The following is a 23,989-nucleotide window of genomic DNA, read 5'->3' on the forward strand; positions in this document are numbered from 1 at the left end:
CTTACCAAGGTTTTTGAATTGGGATAAATGTGTTGAACATTATGTGTGATGTATATGGAAGACAGCAGATAAACAAAAATTAAGGAATGGCTAAAAACATTAATTGAATAATCCGATCAATATGCTTGAATTTTGAAATGCAGCAAATGTAGACAATGATATTCCCCTAATTGCTTGTTTGTTTTTTTAAGTAAGCCTTTTTTTTCCGATTGTGAATATTGCCAACACAACAGAACTGTGTGCAGTAGCATCACTTCACGGTTTAATGTTTAAAAGCCTTGTAAATTCACCCACATAAAATCCGTCTTTGGCAGATGAAAGGGAAGATTAAAATAAGTCAAATGCATTTTGCTCTGAGGAGCACTTGTTTTATCAGCATGGTGTACAGGGCGGTTTGCTTGCAAGCTAAACCATCTTGGTATCATATGGCCACTGCTGTAATTATCTGGATGCTTTGATGCACCTCCACGACCACAGTGCCTAGAGAGTGTGCTCAGAGTCTGAATGCTCCGAGTAGGTGACACTTGAAACGCACCGTATGAATATGAATTTTTGACTGTGCTCTGCATTTACAAATAGTAGGATTTGGTTCCAGGAAAGTCTCCAGTGATTGCCGTGCCAATCACTCTCAGTATTTGAACCAAGGGGAAAGGAATGAAATGCAAAAAAAAAGCACCTCTGCCTTTGTCTCTGGCTACATATATGAAGCATCAGTGTCTGCAGTTCATTTATCCTTGTTATTCTGGTGCAGGCAAAATATGTCAGACCCACAAATGACATGTATGCCAGCGTGAAGTAATATATGTTATGAATGTATGTAGTCAGGCCAAGAAGCAACAAAGTCCTATTTTATGAAAAATGTTGCTTCAAATCAGCCAACTTTGTGATCGAAATCTTATTAAAGCCAGCTCACCTAAAGATAGAGGTATTATGTGAGTGCAACTTTTTCAAATCACTGTGGAAAATACTGCATACATATTGCTGGGCTTTGATTTATGGATTTACTATACTGTATAAATAGAATGAATATGTGGGGAAAAAACACATAGCCAAGAAAATGGTTAAAATCCAACTGACAGCTAGTGAAGCTAAACCATTAGGTGGCAGCCCAGCACTTTTCTGCAGGGCTCAGGACCTCTTGGCTCCATGCTGTCCAGTCGTGACCTTTCGTTATACATTTTGAAGAAAATCTCAACTCATCACTGCACAGAGCTACTTGTGCATAATGCCGTCCACGAAGTTCTAATAACGGTCTAATATAGATCTAATTTTAATGAGGTGCAGTTTATAGATCAGATCTTTCGCTTTCTTGGGCCTTTCATCCGAAACAGTCTCTGCGGTCAGCAATTTGGGCACTGATGTAACAGGAAATACATATCAAAGAGAACTTTGAAGTCAAGTAACCGAACAGTAAATGCAAAAAGTGTGAAGGAATAAAGTCTTATTGTCAGTGACAACTCTGAAGGTCAGTAGTATTTCAATAACTCTATTGTAATGGTGTGCCAAGAGTAAAAGAAAAAAAAAGTCAAATAAATGAATAAATAAATAAGAATGAATAAGAGTGAATTTAAAAATTACGGCCCACTATATTCCTGCAGGTTATACTGTAGCCTTGACTTCTGTGGGCAGCAAAATTTCACCGGGAGCTCACTGGAACTGCCTTGAGAATAATGTCACACCCTTGACTTGAATCACAGAAAAGTCCAATTGAACTTTCCTATGAACCTGCCTCTTCTAAAATCTTGATACTGAATGTTGTAGGGTAAGAAATGCATGAGATGTCTCAGTGCTCCTAGACACAGCTTGGCTGAATTCAGTGGTTTGCAGATTCTATATTCATGGGGGAGAAATACTCTTCTTAGTCCTTGTAGTTATATAGTTGTTGCCTCTTCCTCATCATGTGCTCAAGTGTCCTTAGTGAGCGCTGGATTTACGTCCTGATTGACTGTCTCCATAACAATCAAAGGGATGATTGGTTCATTTAAAAGTGTTTTGAAGAGCCTTGTGTCATGTCTCCTACTCTCTATACTACTGGGATCCTTCCAATCCTTTACAGTTACTGCTCAGTGGAATGTAGAAATATGTTGTACTGGACTTTTCCTCCTTCATGGTTATTGCTTTTTTTTGGATTTGTGACTCAAATCCCTTGCTCTATTTTGAGTGATTTATACATATGAATGAAGATTTATGCCTGTGAGCTCAATGTGCCAGTATTATCCAATCAAACTGGGCTGCTCACTGGCTCCTGAGATTGCATTAAAGTGTAATATCAATGCAGCAATCCCTGGGTTATTGCCACTTTGAAATACCCGGTACCTCCGATACTGTAGCCACGTGTTATGATCAGGGGGGGATCTGTCTATTTATGTGAGGTTTCATGGGAGATTGCTGTGGTAAATTAATCAGAAGTTGCCAGCCATGTTTAATTCATTTGATCAATGACTGGATGAGGCTGGGGGGAAAAAAAGAAAAGTGTCAGTGTATTCGGGTGACCACAAAGAAGTAAGGCACACAGAATAACCAGACAAGACCTAGAAATTTAGTATTACTTATTTCCTGAAGTGTTCTCATCGGAGAAGACGCCGCTATCATTTTAATGCCTCACCTTAGGTTTCTTAAGTCTTCATAAACATAATTTATTATTCCAGCAGCTTGTAAAATTGTAGTTTATAATTTGATGACATTGAAGGCTATCCTGCGGAATGTTAGAAAATGGTGCCAAGAAAGAGAGGACATCAATTCTTGGGTAGTATTCTGGCTCTGCAAAGTGGTGTGCGGGAAATCACATTCCATAACTTTTTCTTATTGTTCCTTCACAATTTATTAATGAAGGATTTTCAGTTTATTTGGGAAAAGAAGATTGCCTTGAACCCCAGTCTTTAAATTCTTCTGTTTAGTGTGCAAATACTATAAAGCCCCAAGGACCTGTAGTGTGCAAAACATTGAGAATAGTCTGCCTGAGAATCTATCCCCCTAGTGATTTACCGATGTTGACTGTCTATTCTAATCTGCTTGCTTTTTAAACTCTCTGTGTGGTTAAGCATTTAAAACGAGAAACTTCTTAGTCCTACATGAGACAGCAGCTTTGATGTCATGATCGCACTATTATTTTATGCAGCGACCCAGTGCTATAAGGGCTATTTCATGCAGTAATGATTTTTGTGAGGAGAAAAACCTGAACTGACATTGGCACATTTTTCCTTTTTTTCCCCACTCCCCTGTAGGAAAATGGCTTTCTTAGCCTGCAATTTATCCAATTACGGATTTACAGCAGTGCAAAGTCAACCATATGATACAGCCTAAGTCTATTTTTCAGCCTTTGGAGCAAATCCAATCATTCCAAATGGTTGCTGATGGTAATAATTGCAACAGCATCACATTGATCGAGTGGGTCCACGGGGTGGAAACAAACAAAGCACACTAAGAAAAGGAGATGGTGTTTTTTTGTGTGTGTGTGTGGGGGGGAGGTTTGTTATTATGGCCCTTGTAAAAAAAATAATACTGAGGCATTAAAAGATGGACTTTAGACTTTATCGGTTGCTGATAAAGAAAATGCACACACCAGTGTCCCAACTTTATTTATTCAAGACTTGAACGTAAAGGTAAAGGGTTACTGCGCTTTCTAAGATCAGAAGGACTTATGGGAATGACACGGAAAATTTATAGATGATCCCCATGTAACAGCTAGGTACACGCATATCATAGTTCTTGGCTACTCTTTGTATCCTTATAGAACTTTATTAACAGTTTCAAACAACACCAATGATTAGTTTACAAAATGCTGAGTAATGAACTTCTAAGTAAGAATTCAATAAAGAACTAAACAAAAGGCACACAAGTCTAGTCAATGGCAGTACAATGACCAGCTAAACAGTTTACTCTAAAAAAAACATGCTTAATGGAAACTAATTTGAAAAATCTTTCAGTCATCCTTTATAAAGTGTGTTATCCAGATCACTTCTAGACTGTTTCTGTATCTGTGTTTACTGTATGTTCCACAGCCCTGCCACAGATTGGCGATCTGTCCAGGGTGCAGCCTACCTCCAACCCTGTGACAGCTGGGGTGAGCTCCAGAGGCTTAATACTTAATTGTATACATACTGGTGCTGAGAGCAGTATTAGAAAAGATGATTGAGTCATTGTGACTGTTATTGCTCTGCTGCAGAACAGCTTGCGGCGAGGCTTTTGGTTTTGGTGGTGTCAAAACCAGCATTTATTTTGCCACCTACTTGATATATGTACTCTACAGCACTTGCTGAGTTTATCGTTATTCTGGCTGTTAATTCATATCGCTGCGAAGAATAACAGATCTCTCTTGTCCGTGCTTATTTTGGCTAAAGGAATGCCTTTTTTCTTGCACACGTAATCCTTTCCATTAATCTCAGCACGTCTCTTGTCACTCTTGCGTCACCTTTACCTTGTTCTCCATACCATACAGTCCCTATTCAGTTAAGCTCTGGAGAAATATTTCAATTCACAGTAATATGTGATAGCTTGCTCTGCTCGTATTCATATCATAATTACATCTTAACTGTTGAGCTCCGGTCCCATAGTTTATGCTGCTGCACCTCTCAGCCACACTCACTGCACACCTTAAGCCTATATCCATGAACTGATGGTCATCTGCTTCTTATCGGTGCTACATAACATTTGGTGGAGAGAGATTATCTGCTCCAAGCCATTAATTTTTGAGAATTTAATATGCTTAAGTTAATAATTATCTGCTGCATAGCTGATGTGTCTCTGCCTGATGCTGCATATCAAGTGGCCCCAGTATTTAGATTTATCCATCTAAATTCATTACACACAGCTCCTTACTCCTTAGTTAACTCCTCTGGAGTTTTTTTGTATGGAAATTGTTTCTCAAAATGACTTCATAAGACGGCGATACACATGTGGGTCTGCTACCATTTTCACTCCTTACTTACTTACTAAGACACTTTGTGAGTACTTTTGGTTCATTTAAAAAGGTTTCTGAGAACACATCTCACACTTGTTGCCAAATTGCCATTTTAATGAAGGAAGTGCCATAAGATTTCTCGGAGCACTGTCCTTGTTGATGCTGATAATGAGCCATCTTCCAAGAAGGAACTGATCCAGCTTCATGCAAGGCTAACTTTAGAGGGCTATAACAGATAATCATATTCTCTTTCTGTCTGTGGCATCTTGTAGAGTTGCTTCTTATAAAATATTTTTAAGAATAGCAAATACTGTAGATATCCACTGAGATGGCCCCATTTTTCAGTAGGCAGTATTTAATAAGATGAGACTGTTCATGCTTACACTCGAATGCTAAACTTGGCAAGGATACAAATCATTTCAGTGGGACATGGGAATGCATTCCAAACAGCTGACAACCATTACACATAATGGCCCCTGCTAAGGGCAAGGTCTCAGATTCATTCTCATGTTAAGTGCCTTGTCTGAGTGACTGATAAGGATGCATTAAAGAAGAGGTTGTGATACATGTGACAAATGTTACTGGCAAGCCAGTGAAGAGAAAGTGTTGTAGTGCAGGTGTGAATGAGGGTAGATGTCAGGTAGATGTAATGAAAAGAGTGGGGGAGGCAGCAGTGGCGTGCCTTCTGTGTCTGTACCACGAGCCTGGCATGTGGGTCTAAATTATTCCATAGAGGGTCTGCACTCTCGAAACTGCTGATATGATAATGAGTCTAATCACTGAATTTTAAGAAGTTTTGCCATTGTTTAAAATGCATTGTATCCCTTGAAAAGCTTAGAATTCAAATTAATAGTGTTTAAAGTCAGTGTGTAATTACACAGATAGGGTTACTGATCGAATTATGTCCAATTGTTTTTTGGGATGTGGTTAGAATATATGAAGCCACAGTTAAACTCTGTATCTATGAGGAATGCCACTTATCACCTGTCTTACGACAATCAATATAAAACACTTGATGAAAGCTGTCCTTTTAATCTCTGCATGTCTTGAAGTCTTGTCTAGCTATTGCATTGTGGAAATTTGTGAGTCTTGATTGTGAAAACTTAAGGTCTCCAGCCTTAAAGCCACAAGGTCATAGCATGCAAGCGGCATATTTTACATTATATGACATATTTTACGTTCTGAGGCTTCGCACTTCCCTGGAAAAGGTTGTACTTTTTATTTGGCAGTGCAGGAGCTGGAGAGTGGGGGGAGATTGATTTAGTGTGCTTCAGGTACACGGGCTGCTTTTGTGTCTGGAGTTGCAATTTAGATTTAGAAGACAGAGCGGCTGCAATCAGGAAGAGGTGGTAATCAATTTTTCTTGTTTATGTGCACTTGTGTGTGTGTGTGTGTGTGTGTGTGTGTGTGTGTGTGTGTGTGTGTGTGTGTATCTACAGCTGCAGAGAACAGATCCACAGCCATTGGCAAATAAGAGGAGCATGTAATGATAACCATTTCTTTACACCTGATATACTTTTCAGTCATTTGCTTTATGATATATATATATATATATATATATATATATATATATATATATATATATATATATAGTGGTTCTTGCTTTCTTCTACACAGGCAAACTAATTCAGAGACCTCAAATATATATATATTCAACAAAAAACAGCAAACTGTTTCCACTTGTTATTTTCCAATGCATTACATTGGTCCCTGAATTTAAAAAAAAAAGAAAGAAAGAAAGAAAAAAAAGAGGTTTATACTATTTACTACGCTGTACATTTGCCCTTGCACACCACAGAAGAAGCACATAGGAAAGTGTTACCAAGTACTTTATTACAGCTTGAGGACAGTTGAGCCTGCTGGGTCTTCATTAGTTTTAAACAACAGGACTGCTTTTTGGCAGTGCAGAACAGGTTTTCATGGAGCACCATAGTCCTGTGAATGAGAGAAGGAAGACGGATGAGCAAACGCTAAGGAGTTAGTTTTCACCTTGAACACACCATCACTCTTTTTGACTAATTCTCAGGTTCTGTCTATACATGCAGTTAAGGTACTGGTGCCTGACAGAGAGGCAACAGTGGTATATCTGGCATACAACAAAAAGATCAATCACTTTATTGCTATAGCGTACTACTGAACATTAAACAGAGCATTAAACAGAGCATAACAGAACAACCGAACACTCTTGAAAGGAATTATCATTGCATCTTTGGCCAAAGTGAAATAAAAATGGATATTTAGAGAGTTAAAAGGTAGGTCTTCTTGTCTAACAGCAAATTAATTAGATGCTGTGAAGGTAATGATTTGGTTTCCTGTTTGCAAGCTGAATGAACAGTTGTAATTATTTCAAAGGCTGAATGGACATGCCTGGTGGAAGCTTCTTGAATATGTCCTGTGGGCAAGACAGCTGAAACCAGGAGCGCTGGCAGCCCCACAGTACCTGTCTTCATAGTGAGTGAAGACTGAGGTGGCACTATGAGCCCCCAGTCTGCTATTAATTCATGCAACTGTCTGGAAGATGAGCTGTGGTGTGAGTGAGAGCACAGTTCTTCCATCTTTACACCTGTAAAATGGATTGACTGAGCACACTGCTGGGAGAGGACCTTTTTTTAAATGAAAGTTACCATGCCATATATTTCTCTCGGCATTCATTACTGGTCGTTTACTCTGTAGGTCCCAATCACCTTGGTGATGTCCAGTCTAATGTGATGGGCAGAACTAATACCGGAATAAAACCTCTATAGGCTATATGATGCAAGGACAATAATGTGAGTCCATGATGCCAAGGCTCCCTCTCCTGCTTCTCGTTATAGCCAATGTGTGTACACACACACAGGGAAAGGACAGGACAGCAGTGACAAACAAAGCAAATAAACTGGACCGTGACATAGGTGGGGCTGCCTGAAAATTGTGTAGAAATGATGGAAATAGTTTATTGTGAGATTTAATGACCAGCTGTGTGATGTGGAATAACTCAGAACCCTCTAAAAACACATTACGGAAGTAAGGAGCTAGAGGAGTCGTCGAGGCAGGTAGCTGGGTGAGAGTCATTCCGAACACTTTCATTATTCACTGTCAATGTTAACAGAAATATGCAAGTAGAGTTCAATAATCAAGCAACAGCAAAGCAGTCTGACTGTAAAAAGTAATCAAAATTCTTTCTTCATTGTTTCTGCATCACTTTCTCCCAGCTTATTTCCAAGGCAAATTCTTTTCAGCTACAACATGACCACATCAAATGTAATGCAGATCAATGACAGTTTTGTTTGAATTTGTTTTGCTACGTTTGTAATTTTGCATCTATGCAGCGCCACAGGGGAGTTTAAATAAAACACTTAAGATGTGAATGAAGTTCAAACTTTCACCTTTGATTCAAGGGCCTTTACAAAAAGTTTGCACAAGCTTAAGAATTATAGCCATTTTTGTATATTTTAATAAATTTTTCCAAGGTTCAAAAGTAAGTGAACGAACTATCATGATTTTAAATACAAAGATTGCTTTTACTGCCTGGAAGAAAGTCAGTGACTACTATCTAAGACCCACTGATCTCAATATGCCGTGTTTACCTACCTGAGATTCTTTGCCAGGTCTTTAACTACAGTCACTTATAGTTGCTGCTTGTTTGTGGGTCTCTGCATTGAGTTTTGTCTTGAATGTTTTACATGCTGTCTGCCCTTCCTGTTCTTGAGTGTAACCAGTGGTTTGCACCTTGTTGTAAACCATCTGTATTTCTATTCATCAGAACATCTCTTGATTGTAGACCTTGAAAATGATACACCTACCTCATCTGGGGAGTTCTTAACTTGGCAAGATATTGTTCATACAGTTTGCACTTCAAATTAATTTGATACATTTTGTAAACTTGAAAACTTTCCACAAACTCAAAGGCACTATCCTGCAGTCATTGCTGCCATACAGCAGCCTTGGCCTTGGCACCGTTTCTGATTTTCACTGTGACACAGACCCACAGTAGTTTCCGCTTCTTCCCACAATGTTCTGTTCCCTTTCCACTCACACTTATACTCAGTTTAAATTGATTCATTCATGATCCATTCATGATCCATTTTCTTAACTACTTAGCTAACTTAATGTTCAGAGGGGGCTGGAGCCTCTCCCAGATGACACAGGGCAAAATGCAGCGCACCAATCTATAACAAAGATAACAAAGAAACACGCTTTCATATTCATACAAGTGGCTGATTTAAAAGCAACAATTAACCCGGAGCACTCAAAGGAAATCCATGCAGGCACAGTGGGGGACATGGAAAAAAGCAATAGAAAGACAAAAAAAGATAAACAAGAGACTTAAACCTAGACCCTTCTTGCTCCAAGGTGACAGGGCAACACCATGCCATCCCAACTGATTTACATAGTTGTAATAATTTACATAGCACACGTCATCCTAAAATAATAAGATCAAACACTGGCATTTACGGTAAGCACTGGGCCATAGGTTTAATAACTGCATTTGACATGAGTGATGGTCTCCAATTTGCTGCTCACCTTAACCCCTGTTCGCCTCACCTTGCATTCATGATCAGTGGAAAAATATTGCACCATAAATACTAGAGCTATCAGTGAAAACTAGAACAAAGTGTTACCATTTTATTAAATATATAAAAACAACTTTCAGCTACTTGTGGGCAGTGGAAAAACTTGTAAACACAACTATGGTATATCACCGCCCTTCAAGCAAGTATAGTAAAGTTGCTTATTTACACAGTCAACAGTTAAAATATTATCTTTTGTTTAGAGTGTGTTTCTAAATCCAATATTCATTCTTTTAGCTCCCGAGGAAAATATCTGACAGTTTTGTGTGCTAAATGTTCCGCTAAGTTCACTAGCAGATCTTTAATTGTTTGGTTCTGGGGTAGATATGTGCACTGTGAGTTTATCAGAGCTAGTTTGATGAAAACACATGGGCTGCTGTGGTCAAAAACAGTGCTATAAGCAGAGTACTGAACCGAAACGGTAAAGCTGTTGGGACTGGCAGCTAATCATTGGATGAAATTCACTTTCAAGATCCATAAAGCCAAGGCCAGCTTCAGACCCAGGTGATGATTTTCTGTGTGTTTATCACTCTAAGTGACTCCTTTGTTTTCTCCTTTTCACTTGATACAGTGTTATAAAAATATTGAGCCACTTATGAGCTATTGATCATGCAATGGTTGTATTAATGCAGCTATAATAGCTGAATAGTGCTACATGTTAAGGAATGATATTTATTCTTTTCTTTTTTTCTTCAAATTAATTTTGGAAAAACTGTTCTTTTAAACTTAGTATGTCTAACCTTACTGGCCCGAGTGCACCCTGTTAACGACCCAAGAAGACTGTTCATTAAAAAGGCAATTGAACTTCATCATTCTCAACTTGCATCGTGGTTTTATTATTGATAAAGATTCAAGGTTGAGGTCATGGTTAAGGTTATGGTGATTTTGTACTGTGCATAAACAAAATCCTGCAGGGCAATGCCAAGGCCCACAGATAAGATAAATACGATGCATACAAAAACAGTACCCTCTCATAACAATCTTTACAAGTCAGCATAGAGCTTCAGAGTTAGAAGTGCAAATGATGTTTACTGAAATGAATGATTAAAAAAAATAACAAGATTAAAAAAAAAAAGAAAGAAAAGAAAGATGCCATTTGTAAACAGACTCGCATGCCCGATGATGCCATGTCATAGCTGACAACATCTTAAGAGATGCAAGTTTACTGATAAGGTGTATTTTTAACTCTGCTACAGAAAATATTAACTTTAATTGTTTTGCATTCGTGCTGAATAATGACAGCAGAGAGGAAACAGATATAACATAACTACGTACTCGCCCGTAGAAGGCTCAAAGAAAAGTTAAAGTTAAATCAAAGCTTGACAACTTGCATCTGTGCAAATTAAATTTCATCTAAAAAGCCAAAAAAATAAGATACTATGGTTCCCATCAATCTGAGTTAGGGAGCAATGTTGTCTCCTTATCCCTTTACAATAGTAATAGATTTGAGTCTTAAGGCAAAACGATCAGCCTGCATCCATTTCTTTTTTTAGGAGAAAAAATAAATGACTGTCACCATTGACAAAACAGGCATCCCAGCTAATCGGTTATTGCAAAAATCAACCACAGGCCTTTATTTTTGCTGTATTTCCTCAGTTTGTCATACTAGAATAAAGGCTGCGACCCTCCAGCCCATCTTAACCCTTTCTTTATTGACGTGTCAACAAAGGCGGTATTAAAATCCCACAGCAGCAACTTGTTTCAAGTTAAGGTTGACAGAATCTTCCAATTGAAAATCAATTAATGGGACCCTCCCCTCTTCCTCTCATGACTTCTCTGTTCAGTTTGTTAGATTGTACACCATCAGACAGTGGCAGTGGCTGTCATTGGAGGATGGCACTGTCCTGACCTTAACTCTTTTGAAGACAGTGCCTCCAGGTCTTCCCCGGAGGCTGTTGGGCATGCTGAGGTGTGTGCCATAGGTGGTGGAGCGCTGCAGTACCTCAGCTCATTTTGATTAATGGACCTCTCTCTGCCCCTGAGTGAGCAATTATCAGAGGGTAGGCAAAGTCGTTCATCACTGTAACCAAGCAGCAGGTCGCTTCCACTGTCGAAAGTCATACCTGCAGGGCGAAGGGGTCTACATCCCCCACCTCCTCCTCCCTATCAGCCAGGCAGCTAACCCATGTTTGACCAGGAGGGTCTGTCTACGGAAGGTCAGAGAGTTGAGGCTTAGGCTGTATGGAGTCAGAGCATGCCGCCTGCAAGCAAATTAGAGTGCACCCAGTAATTGTTTAGCTGCTATCTGGGTTCTCTTGCATTCATCAAATTCAAGTCTGTAGTTTAATGTGAGATCAAGTTTGTAATCAGTCCTGTAGCACCAAGCCAACACACTCATTTAGAAAAACCCCAGTCTGTAGCAGTTAGTGGATGTGTATAACATATGTAAACCTCAGGGACTGAAAGAAAGTGCCACACATTTATCCAGTGTCCTAATAAATGTTGGTGCAACAATCAGTTATCCTTTGTTACAGTTTATCTGAAAGGAGTACTTATGAATGCATTTCTTCAGGGGCTCTGCTTGATTCTGTTTAATGGCAATAACGGTACATTTTTATTCATGGAAAATTTTTTCCAACAAAAGGTGGATTAAGCACAGAGAACACTGTGGTTTAAATGCACACTGGCACTACAAATATTGCTCATGAGTGTGTCTGCTCAGACAGATTAATGGGACCTTGATCCTTGACAATGATTTGCAAGAAGCTTGACCATATCATGGTCAAGAATGGTTATCTGTTCATACCTAACAGGCTAATGTCAGACACAACCGTGAAAAGTAAAAGACTCTTTGCACACGTGCGCACACACACACACACACACTCACACACAATACACCATAACAAGCATTGACCTTACTGTTATTGTCCATTAGTGTGACTGACAGTTAGCTCCTGAGGTTTTGTTGCCATCCAGTGAAATTACATTTTATATCTAGCAAGCAAACTGCCTGTTCATTCATGTAAAACTCATAACTAGGCCTTCTTTACTATCTATGTGTTTTATTCTGCTCACCTTTTAAGGCTCTTGACTTCTTCCGATGCAGAATCAGAATTTGCCACAACAGTTTTTCATTACTTTGATGTTTGCATTAGTGCTAAGGGGAGATGTGTTTACAGAAATGTAAGTAATAGTACTGTCTAATTGCTGGGTCCATTACAGCACTGTCATTGCTATTATGCACCTGTAATCCCTTCATCCGCTGTTAAAAATGCAATTAACAAAATTGTTGTTTCTCTCAGGGACCAACAATTTACCTGAATCTATTGGTCAATTACCGGTTTGTCTTCAGGCTGACCCCACTGGCTAATGGCTTTGGAGGAAGGCCAGAATCTGATTTCCTTTTAATAGTGTCTAATGGGCTGTCAGCCTATACATTATGAATGCAAAGTAACTGCGCACAAACCATCCCAACACACTATTATGGCTGGGTTCTATTAATTGATTCCACTCTTTAGTTTTAAGCTAATGGTTTCCTCTTCTTTTTAAGCAAGCTGGTGAATCTGTTAAATACGTTCTATTGTTAAAATAGGATTGGGAATGCATTTGAAGTAAAGCGATTTTGTTTGACCGCCCTGTTATCAAATCACTGTGTGTTATGCATCCAAAATGAGCAATGTCTCTGTCACATTAATGAGATAGTGTCTCTCTTGCTCACTCTGTCCAAATGAAACGAGGGGGAGAAGGGGTAGTAGTAAAAGGTGGGGGTCGTCTGTGTTTGGTTTTGTCCACGTTTTGAATTTCAAGTGGCCAAAAAAAAACAAAACAAAAAAACCCCCAAAAAACTGTTATGTCAGTCAGGCTTACTATTAATTAACTGATCATTTTTACACTGCTAATTTCTTATGAATATATTTTTTATACACAGATAAATATATTTTTAGTTGTTTCTATTTTGAAGGAAATCCTTTTGCTGAGTGTGCCAGCAACAGAGTGTGTTTCCCCACTCGAGTAAAAGCTATCATAAAAAAATTTGGTCCAGACATTTGCTGCTGTGCTCTGGAAATCCAGAAATCTGTGTGCTGCTACCTTGTCTGGCCTCGATCTCACGCTTTCCCCTATATCTCACTGTCTCTATCTTTTGCCATTCCCTTGCCCTCCTTATTACCATCGCTGACTGTCTTCTCAATCTGAAGCTCACATCTTTATATCACTCCAATTTTCACACGGTGAGATGGAAATTGAGTGGGAGGACTGGGTTGCAGGATAAGATGGAGGTCTCGGAGTGGACAAAAATAAAATCCAATTTCAGCAGGAAAAAAAAAAGAAAAAAAAACTCATCGCCCCCCTCCTACCAGCTGCCCATGCCCATCTTCAGAAAGTCTCACCTGTACATCTATGGAATCTCAAAACCTGGCACACAGCAGGAAGGTAAAGAGAGAAGGTCTGTGCACTACTCTCTTGCAAGTGAGCTTGAAAACACACCACTGGCCCTTTTTTCAACTTTTAAAGCCACTACTCACTTCATATCATAATAGGAGATTTACCAGGTGACGCTGCGCTCTGAAGAATTTCTAATGCTCAAAGCTGCATGTCCAGACCCAAACCATCCAAACAATTTTGTGAGTGAAAAGAGGACGCCAGTACTTTAAAGGGCTTATTTTTTATTTATTTTTATTCTAACTGAGTTTTGTGATGGGCAGAGGGTTTGATTTGGACAGATTAGGAGCAATAATCTTTTATCAGCTGAGATCCCTTTCCAGGCAGTAAGCCTTGTGCATCTGTGGTACTAAGGATGAATGAAGGGTTTTCACAGAAGTAATAGGCATCTCTCAGTTAAGGAGGGGTCAGCTATAAGGTGAAAGCTTAGTCAGTGTGGACAAGTGAACAGAGAACCAACTGTTTGATGGATAGCAAAACAGAAAATGCCTGAAGGTTTAGATTACATGCGCCTAATTATCTTCTGCTTATTAGAGTCGAGGATCTGTCCGTATCTCAGGCTGGAATGCATCATAACAGCTTTGCTGAATCAAAATCAAATTTACTCATCCAATTCTGTTTTTCATGTTGACTTTTTTGTTTCACAGCCTTCCAAATATGGGGAAAAACACAGACATCTTCAGATATATCTGGCCAGCAAAGTTAGGCGCCATCTACTTATTTTTGGAGTCTGAACAATGAGGATCCTCTAGAGCTGTAATCTAGTTGACTGACAGCAGCACACAATGCCTTTCTCCACTCCTAACCAGAAGACTTTCAGTAAAAGCAATGCAATTCATGAGAAGAGAACATAGACGGGTGGGGTGAGAGAAATGTGCTCAGCCACAAAGAGATAAGACAGAGGGAGGAAGAAGGAAGACAGCAAAGGTGAGAGAAAAAAAAAAAATCACAAGATCTTAAAATTTCTTCCTGCTGCACATCTCCGAGGTAGATCCTCAGTCATTTGTGGGCTCAACCTCACTTTCTATCACTGCTACCATGTTGTGTAGACACATTCTACTATTTGCAAACAATAAGATATTTAAAGATCATCACAGGGCAGAAAAATAAAAGAGGAAGAACGAGAAGAAGATTCAAAAAAGCTTAGAAGAGCACAATCATTCACTAAGAGTATTTGGCAATTTAAAAAATGATCAAGATCCACACAAAAAAATAATTAGTTCTTGCCCATGTTTCAGCCCTACGCCAAACCGAATGAATTTTAAGCTTGCCAGTGTTTTTTTTATAGTTTTCCTGACAGGCAATGACGATGAATAAGAAATTAGATTTACCAAAGAATCTTCTCAAAGGCAGCAATTTGAACATCTTTATGATCTTAACACATAACTCATTAGCTTATTCCGACTTAGATTCTCAAATGTTTCAGACTGTTAGGAGTTACTTTTACAAACATCCCGTAGGGAAAAGTGAGTTTAAAGAGCAAACTTAGCCTGCATGCTTTATCCAGAGGGGCAGAGAGGAGGATGAAATGAGAAAAGATATGAGTAAAGCCGGGTACACAGTGCAGCCCATTATATTGTGTGATGTTAGCTTTTCCTCATGAGGCCTTACTCTAGGCTTCTTTTTGCTGCTTGACATGGCTCACTCACAATTCCTAAACATTTCCATAAACTCGCAGTTTTGTGGAAGATAATAAAAAGGTCTAATTCAGCAGAAGCAAACAGCACCTGGTGGCCTCAGGCGCCCTTATCTCGCACAGAGATATGAGATTGTACAGTGTGTGAAACCAAATTATATTTTTGTTTGCCTCAAAGTGCAAAACAATCTTGCCAGCATCTAAGAAGCGCTCCGAAGTAGGCAGGGAAGGGTAATATTGCAGATATGAGGCTATTTCTACAGTTTATCTCTCATGTGAAAAATGCAACACTTAGGCTGTGATGATGTTAGGGATTCTGTTTGACTCTCAAAGCCTATATTGACTGAGCTGGGAAAAAAAAGAAAAAAAAAAGAAAAATCCTCTGTAAATCGAACATCCAGTCACAAAAGAAATTAATCTCTCCACATGAACTGATCTGCAACAAAAAGAAAAAACAAACAAACAAAACAAAACAAAAAAAACCCCGTGGTGACATGAGTCCAAATTACAGTCTCTGATAACACATGGGTGTGACCCAGGAGGAGGAAAGCTCTCAGAACAAAATATCCCTTTTGTTCAGAGAGCTCTTTTGTTCAGACGTGATGGTAGCGATAATGCTAAGCTCGTTGTCAGGGCTGCTGTTCACAAAAAAATAAATAAGAAGAAGGAAACACTTCTTGTGAGAGTCCTGGCCTTTTATCTTATGTTACATCATTTGTCCTTTATGAAGATTTATAGATTCTATTCAATATCTAACTGAGAAAATAAATAATTCCCCATAGTTCAACCTCCCACATAAACCACTTACAAATTCGCACATGAATGCATATGCAAACAATCGCTAGATGCTTTTTTTTTTTTTTTTAAATGTATACCTGTTGTCAAGGTTTCAGCATTTCTTATTTCTGCCTCAGATCTGCAGCCTGTTGCTTGGTTTAACAGCTGGTGGGGGAGGAAGCCATCACTCTTCAATACATGCATGTCAATCAATCTGATTTAAAGAACAAAATAACATTTCTCTGACCACTCAGTTTTGTGCAGGGTGTACTGCGGGTCAAGCTAACAGAACGTTCATTCTCTCAGCCGTTTATTACTGGCAAGATGGAATTTACGGTACTTAACAAGTATAAACAGTATAAACATGGAAAAGTACTCACTTTATACTGCTCAGGAACAACTCTTGTTTGATAGACTTTTGTAAGAAATGTGTAATGTTATTAAGTTAGCAATATTAGGCATAACTGCAGAGTCCATTGGAAGCTAAAAAGCTTATGTTTGACTTCAATTATCAAATAAGGTAACATACCACCGCAGTTTTATCAGCATATCAATCAGCTTCACATTCAGTGCTTTGAGTCAGTTTTACCTTGCAGTTTATAGCAATGCTTCTCCAAAGAGATGATCTATGTTTTAACTCTGCTCATCCTTTTCGACCGAGTGTTTAGCATAAATACTGCTTCTTGGCATCTTTTCTAATCACACATGCAGTGTTCTCTGCTGTCTCTATTATTGTTGTATTCAAATTGATGCATTGTTTTATGTGTACTGAATGGCTAATTTGATTTTGCATACAACCTGCATGTTTGAGACCAGTCTCACATCATATTACATGCCAAATTTTCCCCTCAAGCACAACTCAATCACATCCTGGATCTCTCTCCCACCATTCTTTCGTGCCATTCCTTCCCATTTTAAAAACTGTTCCAAATTGGTAAATGGAAAACTACTTATATTGACCACTCAAAGCACTTTCACACCATGATTCACCCATTTGTACAGTCTTATTCTATGCACCTCAAGCAGTTTATTTATCTCTTACACAGTGAAAGAAGGCATTCGGGGTAACGTAGGGTTCGACTTCCCCGAGGACAATTTTATATGGCCTTGAAGAGCCGAGATGGCAAACGTACAGACTTTCTGTACTTAAGTGGAAGGATAGATATCCATGTTTAAAAATACTCCAGTAAAGGTTGAAGTACTGAAGCTACTTTTTTACTCAAGTAAAAGTAAAAAAGTGCAGGCTCTGAAATGTACTCAAAGTAAGAAAGTAAAAAGTAGCTCCTTGTAATGAAAATATGTAACTAAATTTGGGACTGCACACAGTAACTGTGCTGTTTTTATTGTATTTTATTTGGGGGGGGGGGGGGGGGGGGGGAAGTAGCACTGTGAAGGACAATTCTACTAACCATTTTTGTAAAAAGATAACTGAACTTTGCGCTATAATAATATAATATGATATAAAACAATATTAGTACATGAGAATGCAAATATTATTCCAATCTAAATTCCAATTCACCTGAAAGCTTCAATCTGTTATGTAGATAGGAAAAAAAACAAAAAACTATGTTCTGTTGTAAAGGGTGACTTTGCCTGCACACTTAATCAGTAAGATGAGTCCAGCTTGACTGATGTCCATCTCCTGCACTGACACTATACTGTTTATACTGTCTTTACACTAGACAGTATACAGTTGATATAAAGTTAAATGCAAATTAATCTCTGCCACACTTGATGTAACCTGCCTCTTACAGTGATCACCAGAGGTACTGTGCAGCAGTCCAGCATAATGTTTTACTGTGATTTCAGCACATTATTGTAAAGTAACTTGTTTATCTGGGGCAAAACTATCTAGTATTTTCATGCAACATTTCAATAACAAAAAAGTTTGTGTAGCTGAAATTATTTTGCAGGATGTTTCCCAATATGAAAATACATAATTTATCAAAACACACCATATACAAATATAGCATGTGATTAAAAAATTATTACATCTAAAAATTTTATTTCACTTCATCAAGTGTCACTGAGGTGCCCTTACCTTTAAATCTAACCTCTCTTCTTCTCCTGCCTGTCTTTTCTTATATTTTTCTCCATCTCAGAGTGAACTTTTCCCTTTTCTTTTGTCTCCCTGTGAAATACAGCAGCTGGACCTTTAGCTAGCAACACACTGTGACAAACTGCACACAAACAGTTTGTGCGTTTGCTGATATTTGTTGAGGTGATAGAAATGTTGAAATTACCTGCCACTGAAAAACATCACTCCTTTCATACTTCCTTCTACGGAAGATGATTAGGGCCACTGGAAAAAAAAATTGGGGACATCTTTCTTTTTTATAATTTCCCATAATTCTAACTTCAACCTGACCTTTTTCCTCAGAATTCTGGAGAGAGAAAAAAATGCCCTCACTTTTTTCCTCCCCAGTGGCCCTAATCCTCTTCCGTACATTTCCTCCTCCTCTGCAGCAATAGCTAGATTCTGAAGTGCCGCAAACACAACACCTGCACTCCATCCAGACCACTTTAACTCCTGAGTATAAAAGCTAGAGCTGAACCTAAAGTAACAAGCCTGTTTTGAAAATGTAAGGAGTTGAAAATACCAATGTTTGTTTAAAAATGCAGGAAGTAAAAGCAAAATGTTGTCCGAAAAACAACTACTCAGGCAAAGACACATGAAAATTGTACTTAAGTACAGTCTTCGTTACTTCCCACCTCTGCTGACACGACAGTAATTGAACCGCCAGCCTTTTGATTAGTGGATGACTCACTACACCTCCTCAACCTCAGTCACCCAGGATTAAAACCTAAAACCAGTTTTACTCATATAGTAATAGGATTCAAGTTTCAATCAGTGATGCCTCCAGAATTTATTTATTTATTATTTTTTATAGGAGTGGTCATATTTGGGTCACTAAAAATATTGGGGTGGTACACCAAATAAACTAAAAGGAATAAATAAATAAAATTTTCCATTTTTATTATGCTGTTGTCAAATATAGGTTACTTGGAAAATATGGCAAAAGAGAGAAAGAGAAAAGACTTATTTGCCTAGTTAATTCCAGCTATTAAAGTTCACTGAAAGTAGGTACATATGAAAACCAAATAAGATTTTGAAATCCATATCTATTTTAACCCTTTAAGACCTACCATAGAACCAAGTCCGCCAGAGCTTATCTTTACATTTTTACATGCTGTAGTCCCATTTTTGAGAGCATTTCAAGTTGCTATACATCAATACAACCGTTATAGCCCAAATTGTAATATATGCAGTGTTGGGAAGGTTACTTTTAAAATGTATTCCATTACAGATTACAGAATACATGCCCCAAAATGTATTCTGTAAAGTATTCCGTTACGTTACTCAATGAGAGTAACGTATTCTGAATACTTTGGATTACTTAATATATTATCATGCTGTTTATAACTACGTGAATGTACTATTGCTGTGATTTATTACTGTTACTGAAGGTTCCTGGCTCCGAACTGTGGTAAAGGGACCTCTGGCTAATACGTCGGGTTCCGTGTCGGGCTCGTAGCCGAAAAATAGCTTTACTTTATTGTCTGGGTCAACTTTTCTTGCGAGAGACAGAGAGAGGCGTTGAAAGGCTGCTCCAACGGAACTTATTGTTTCGGAGGAAAACACGAACACAGCGTACAGTTGAGTCTTAATAGCTTACTTACAACTGGGCTCGTCAGGCACTCTTCTTGGCTGCAGTGGTTATTATTATATTTACATGCTTCCAGCTCCCGTTTTTGCTCATATTTTGTATTTTAAATACGTAACGGCGGTACATGTATTCCGTTACTCCCCAACACTGAATATATGTATGTCCATAGTAACTACATAAATTGCAAATAAGTGCACTAAACTACAAAGAAAATGAAAATTGTTTGTGGGCTTTTGTTTTGTTTTGTTTTTTGTTTTGTTTTTTTTTACATAAATTTCTAGTTTAAGAGGTTTATCCCTCAAAAATAAAATACAAAAAAGTTGCACAAAATAGTTTCCAACAACAGGAAATATATTTTGAGTGTCTTCATAGTTTTATTTTTGAGATACACCAATTTTTATATACTGCAGGAAAAACTAAAATAAATATTATAATCCAAATTTGCAAAAAAAACCCCAGCATGTGCATCAAAATAAACTATTTCCAGCAGTGCAATTTGAGTTCTAAGCATCCCAGAAACTATACAGAAAAGGATAGAGTCAAACATGACTTTTAAAAAACACCCATATAGGCTTATAAGGCCCCGTAATGGCGGACATGCGATAGTTTGTGCTGACGTCTATTCCAACGTGGGAAGTGTTTTGAACAGCTGATCGGTTCGGCAAAGCGTGTTTCTGGAATATGTTTTTGATGCTGCAAGTGCTTTTTATGCTATTTTTGCAAAGCCATATGTGTAAGGAAACCGTGACCTAGGTCAAGCTGATGGCATAAGATGTAAGTACAACTCCTCCGGTTTCATATGCAAAAAAAATGATTGCGCTAGCTTACGTGGTTCTGGTTCTACAGGGATTTAAAAATAGTTACAAAAAAAAGAGTGTGCCCTCTCTGACCGGTTTTAAAGGGTTAAGCAGTAATAAATAACAAGTTAGTGTTTCATTGTAGGGTGTTTTTTCCTCTCTCTTGTGGCCATGTTTATTAGAATTATTACTGACATACAGTGTTGGGGAGTAACGGAATACATGTACCGCCGTTACGTATTTAAAATACAAAATATGAGTAACTGTATTCCGTTACAGTTACCGTTTAAAAAGGTGGTATTCAGAATACAGTTACTTTGTTGAAATAAATGGATTACACTGCGGTACTTTCCTGTTTCATTTTGTCGCGGGTCAGGACTGTTTGGGTTTTGTTTGACAGCTACGTTCTGTTGTTCCAGGCGGCAGCGTTACGGTTGCCATGGTTACAGGGCGACTCTCTCTCTCTGCGACTGTGTGTTTCCTGGGTGAGAGAGCGCCTTTTCGTTGTTGTTGTTGTGCTAAGCTAACAGGCAGAATGCTACAAGCATAGCTCTAAAGAATGTAGCATCATGGGCAGTGTAGTCCGTGTTGCAGGGAGAATGGACTGCCATACACGTTATGGGTCTGTGAGCGAGGAGGGAGAGAAAGGTACGAGTTGTCATCGAGGAAAAACGGGAGCTGGAAGCATGTAAATATAATAATAACCACTGCAGCCAAGAAGAGTGCCTGACGAGCCCAGTTGTAAGTAAGCTATTAAGACTCGACTGTACACTGTGTTCGTGTTTTCATCCGAAAACAATAAGTTCCGTTGGAGCAGCCTTTCAACGCCTCTCTCTGTCTCTGCTAGCAAAGTTGACCCACACAACAAAGTAAAGCTATTTTTCGGCTACGAGCCGACAGGGACCCCGTTGTATTAGCCAGAGGTCCCTTTACTACAGTTCGGAGTCGCGGACCTTCAGTAATAGTAATACATCACACAGCAATAGTACATTCACGTTGTTGTAAAAAGCATGATAATATATTAAGTAATCCAAAGTATTCAGAATACGTTACTGTCATTGAGTAACGTAACGGAATACGTTACAGAATACATTTTGGGGCATGTATTCTGTATTCTGTAATGGAATACATTTTAAAAGTAACCTTCCCAACACTGCTGACATAGGACAATCTTCCCAGGGGGGCCCACTGGAGGGGCCAGCAAATTTTAGGGGGTGGCCAGTGCCCCCCCTTGGTGGCGCCCCTGGTTTCAATAACAACTGTCCCTCTTTGCAACCGTTTATGTTCCAAGTGATCTGAGTCGATCCAAAAGTGTGAAAGTATTTTTTGGGGGAGTTTGTTTTGTCACACTTACATGTTTCCCTGACGAAACCTACCTGGCCCATTGTGGGAAAGTAATGGCACTATCCAAAAAGACAATCGCGGGGTCTCTCCAAATTTAAATTAGGTATGGTTTTTAATTTTTAGGTGCAGTTTTAATTACAAATGATTGGTGCATTTAATTTTATATTTTTGAGTCAAACATATGGAAGTGAAACTGGTTTTATGCATATATCCACAATCTCTAAATGAATAGGTGCAGGATTTGAGACTTTTCAGCAATGTACGAATCTTTCTCAGGTAAATAAAGACTAGAAATAGGAATTTTGACTTTGATATTGACTGACTACGAACAGACAGCTAACATACTGTAAACAGACCTGATCTGAACCATTTCAGTGTTTGTAGTTCACCCTGTGAGGTCTAAGCCATTCATGATGAGCTCAAATCTGGACTAAATGTCATGTTTTGGACATAAGAAAAAGACTTTACTGGGAAAAATGTAAATACTTTGTGAAGTGTCTGTTTGATTGTTATTGTTGTTATTACCCCCACCACCACCACCACTCTCTCTCTCTCTCTCTGTGACCCTGCAGTGGAAATCACTGCATGAACTCAGGAACACTGTCAGTAAACACAGTTTGTTGAATCTCGATATGCAAGTGTGTGTTGCTACAAAGTCTCTCCATCAGAGAATCTGTTGCTTATCTCAGCAAAACAATGCCAAACAGAGAGTGCTAAAGTGGCCTCTTTGGAATTCACACTTTGCTGCATTATAAAATGAAAAATTCAACAAAGGAGGCCTCAACAGTGGAACAACTGAAACTCTATTTCAAGCAAAGATGGGAAAAACAGCCTAATAACTACAGCTATTAGTCTCCTCAGTTCCCAAACACAGAGTGTTAAAGACGGGGTGATGCAACACAGTGCTATATGTGCCCTGTCTCAGCTTCTCGAAAATGTGTTGCTGTCACCAAACTCAAAATAAGATCTAGACCTTTTAAAAAGAAAAGGTCTCTGTTTCAGCATTCGGTATCTTTTCTTTGTACTAGTTTCAATTAGTTACTGGCATAAATACATTTTGCAAATAATTACTTTCTACATAGTGTACCAACTCTTTTTGGTGGTGATAAGGATTGGGGTATTATGTTATAGTAAATCTAATTACTAGGACCCTTGGGTAAAATTTCAAGACAGACAAAATACCTCAAATAAAAAGTGCAGCACACTTAACATTGCCTTGGACAATCCTCTTATTAGCAAAATTAGCAAATAAAATAAATTATCCGTTCCTAACTGAAACTTACCTTGTAAAGCTTTCTTTTTCATTTTCTTTTTCTCTAAGTCAGTTTTTTGCATTTGGTTTGTCAGACAATCGCTTGGCATGCTGTTGTGGACTTGCTACTGGTTCTACAACAGATAAAACATCCAAGTTAAATTTAAGGAAACTGAAGTAAATGCACAGGTAAGAATTATTACAGTTGAATTATCACCATTATACTTACTCTGTCTCCGTTATGCTTCTGTTTGTTTGCTGGAAAAAACCAAGACAGTTCTGTACAAATGTAAGGCAGATATAGCAGAAGGAATAGCTGCAGTCTGCAGGACAGAGGCCAGTGCACACATCCATACACATCTGGCAGCAGATGTCACAGCAATGGTCAGAGCAATATCTCCAGTCCTCGCACATACAGCAGCAGCCACAAGACGGTTTGCATTCCTCCTCACTTTGTAGGCAGGAGCTGGAAAGCTTGCAAGACTGTAACCCCATGGGAGTGCCTGCCTGCCTGTTAAAACACACAGAGACACCGAGAGATGAGATATTGGAGGAAATCCCTCTCTAGAAAAATGGTCTCCTTTTCAAGTCCAGAACTGGAATTGAGGATGTATATAAAAAGGAATTCTGTGGAGACAAAGATGTTGATAATTGGCTGTCAGCCTGTCCTGGGCACTGTACAAGC

General features: G+C 38.7%; 1 long non-coding RNA gene across 1 annotated transcript; it reads right to left on the reverse strand.

Annotated features, from left to right (window-relative positions):
- Positions 1 to 6,504: 6,504 nt before the first annotated feature.
- Positions 6,505 to 23,984, reverse strand: LOC147332714 (uncharacterized). Its single transcript, XR_015128940.1, has 3 exons — positions 23,534 to 23,984; positions 23,336 to 23,438; positions 6,505 to 6,835 (listed from the first exon to the last, which is right to left on the reverse strand). It is a non-coding gene; the product is annotated as an uncharacterized LOC147332714 (long non-coding RNA).
- Positions 23,985 to 23,989: the final 5 nt, after the last annotated feature.

This window comes from Aulonocara sp. 'chitande type north' Nkhata Bay, linkage group LG4 (genome assembly GCF_057382095.1).
Source record: "Aulonocara sp. 'chitande type north' Nkhata Bay isolate Kocher_YH1m ecotype deep benthic linkage group LG4, A_spYH_male_GT1.1, whole genome shotgun sequence".
NCBI classification, from domain to species: domain Eukaryota; kingdom Metazoa; phylum Chordata; class Actinopteri; order Cichliformes; family Cichlidae; genus Aulonocara; species Aulonocara sp. 'chitande type north' Nkhata Bay.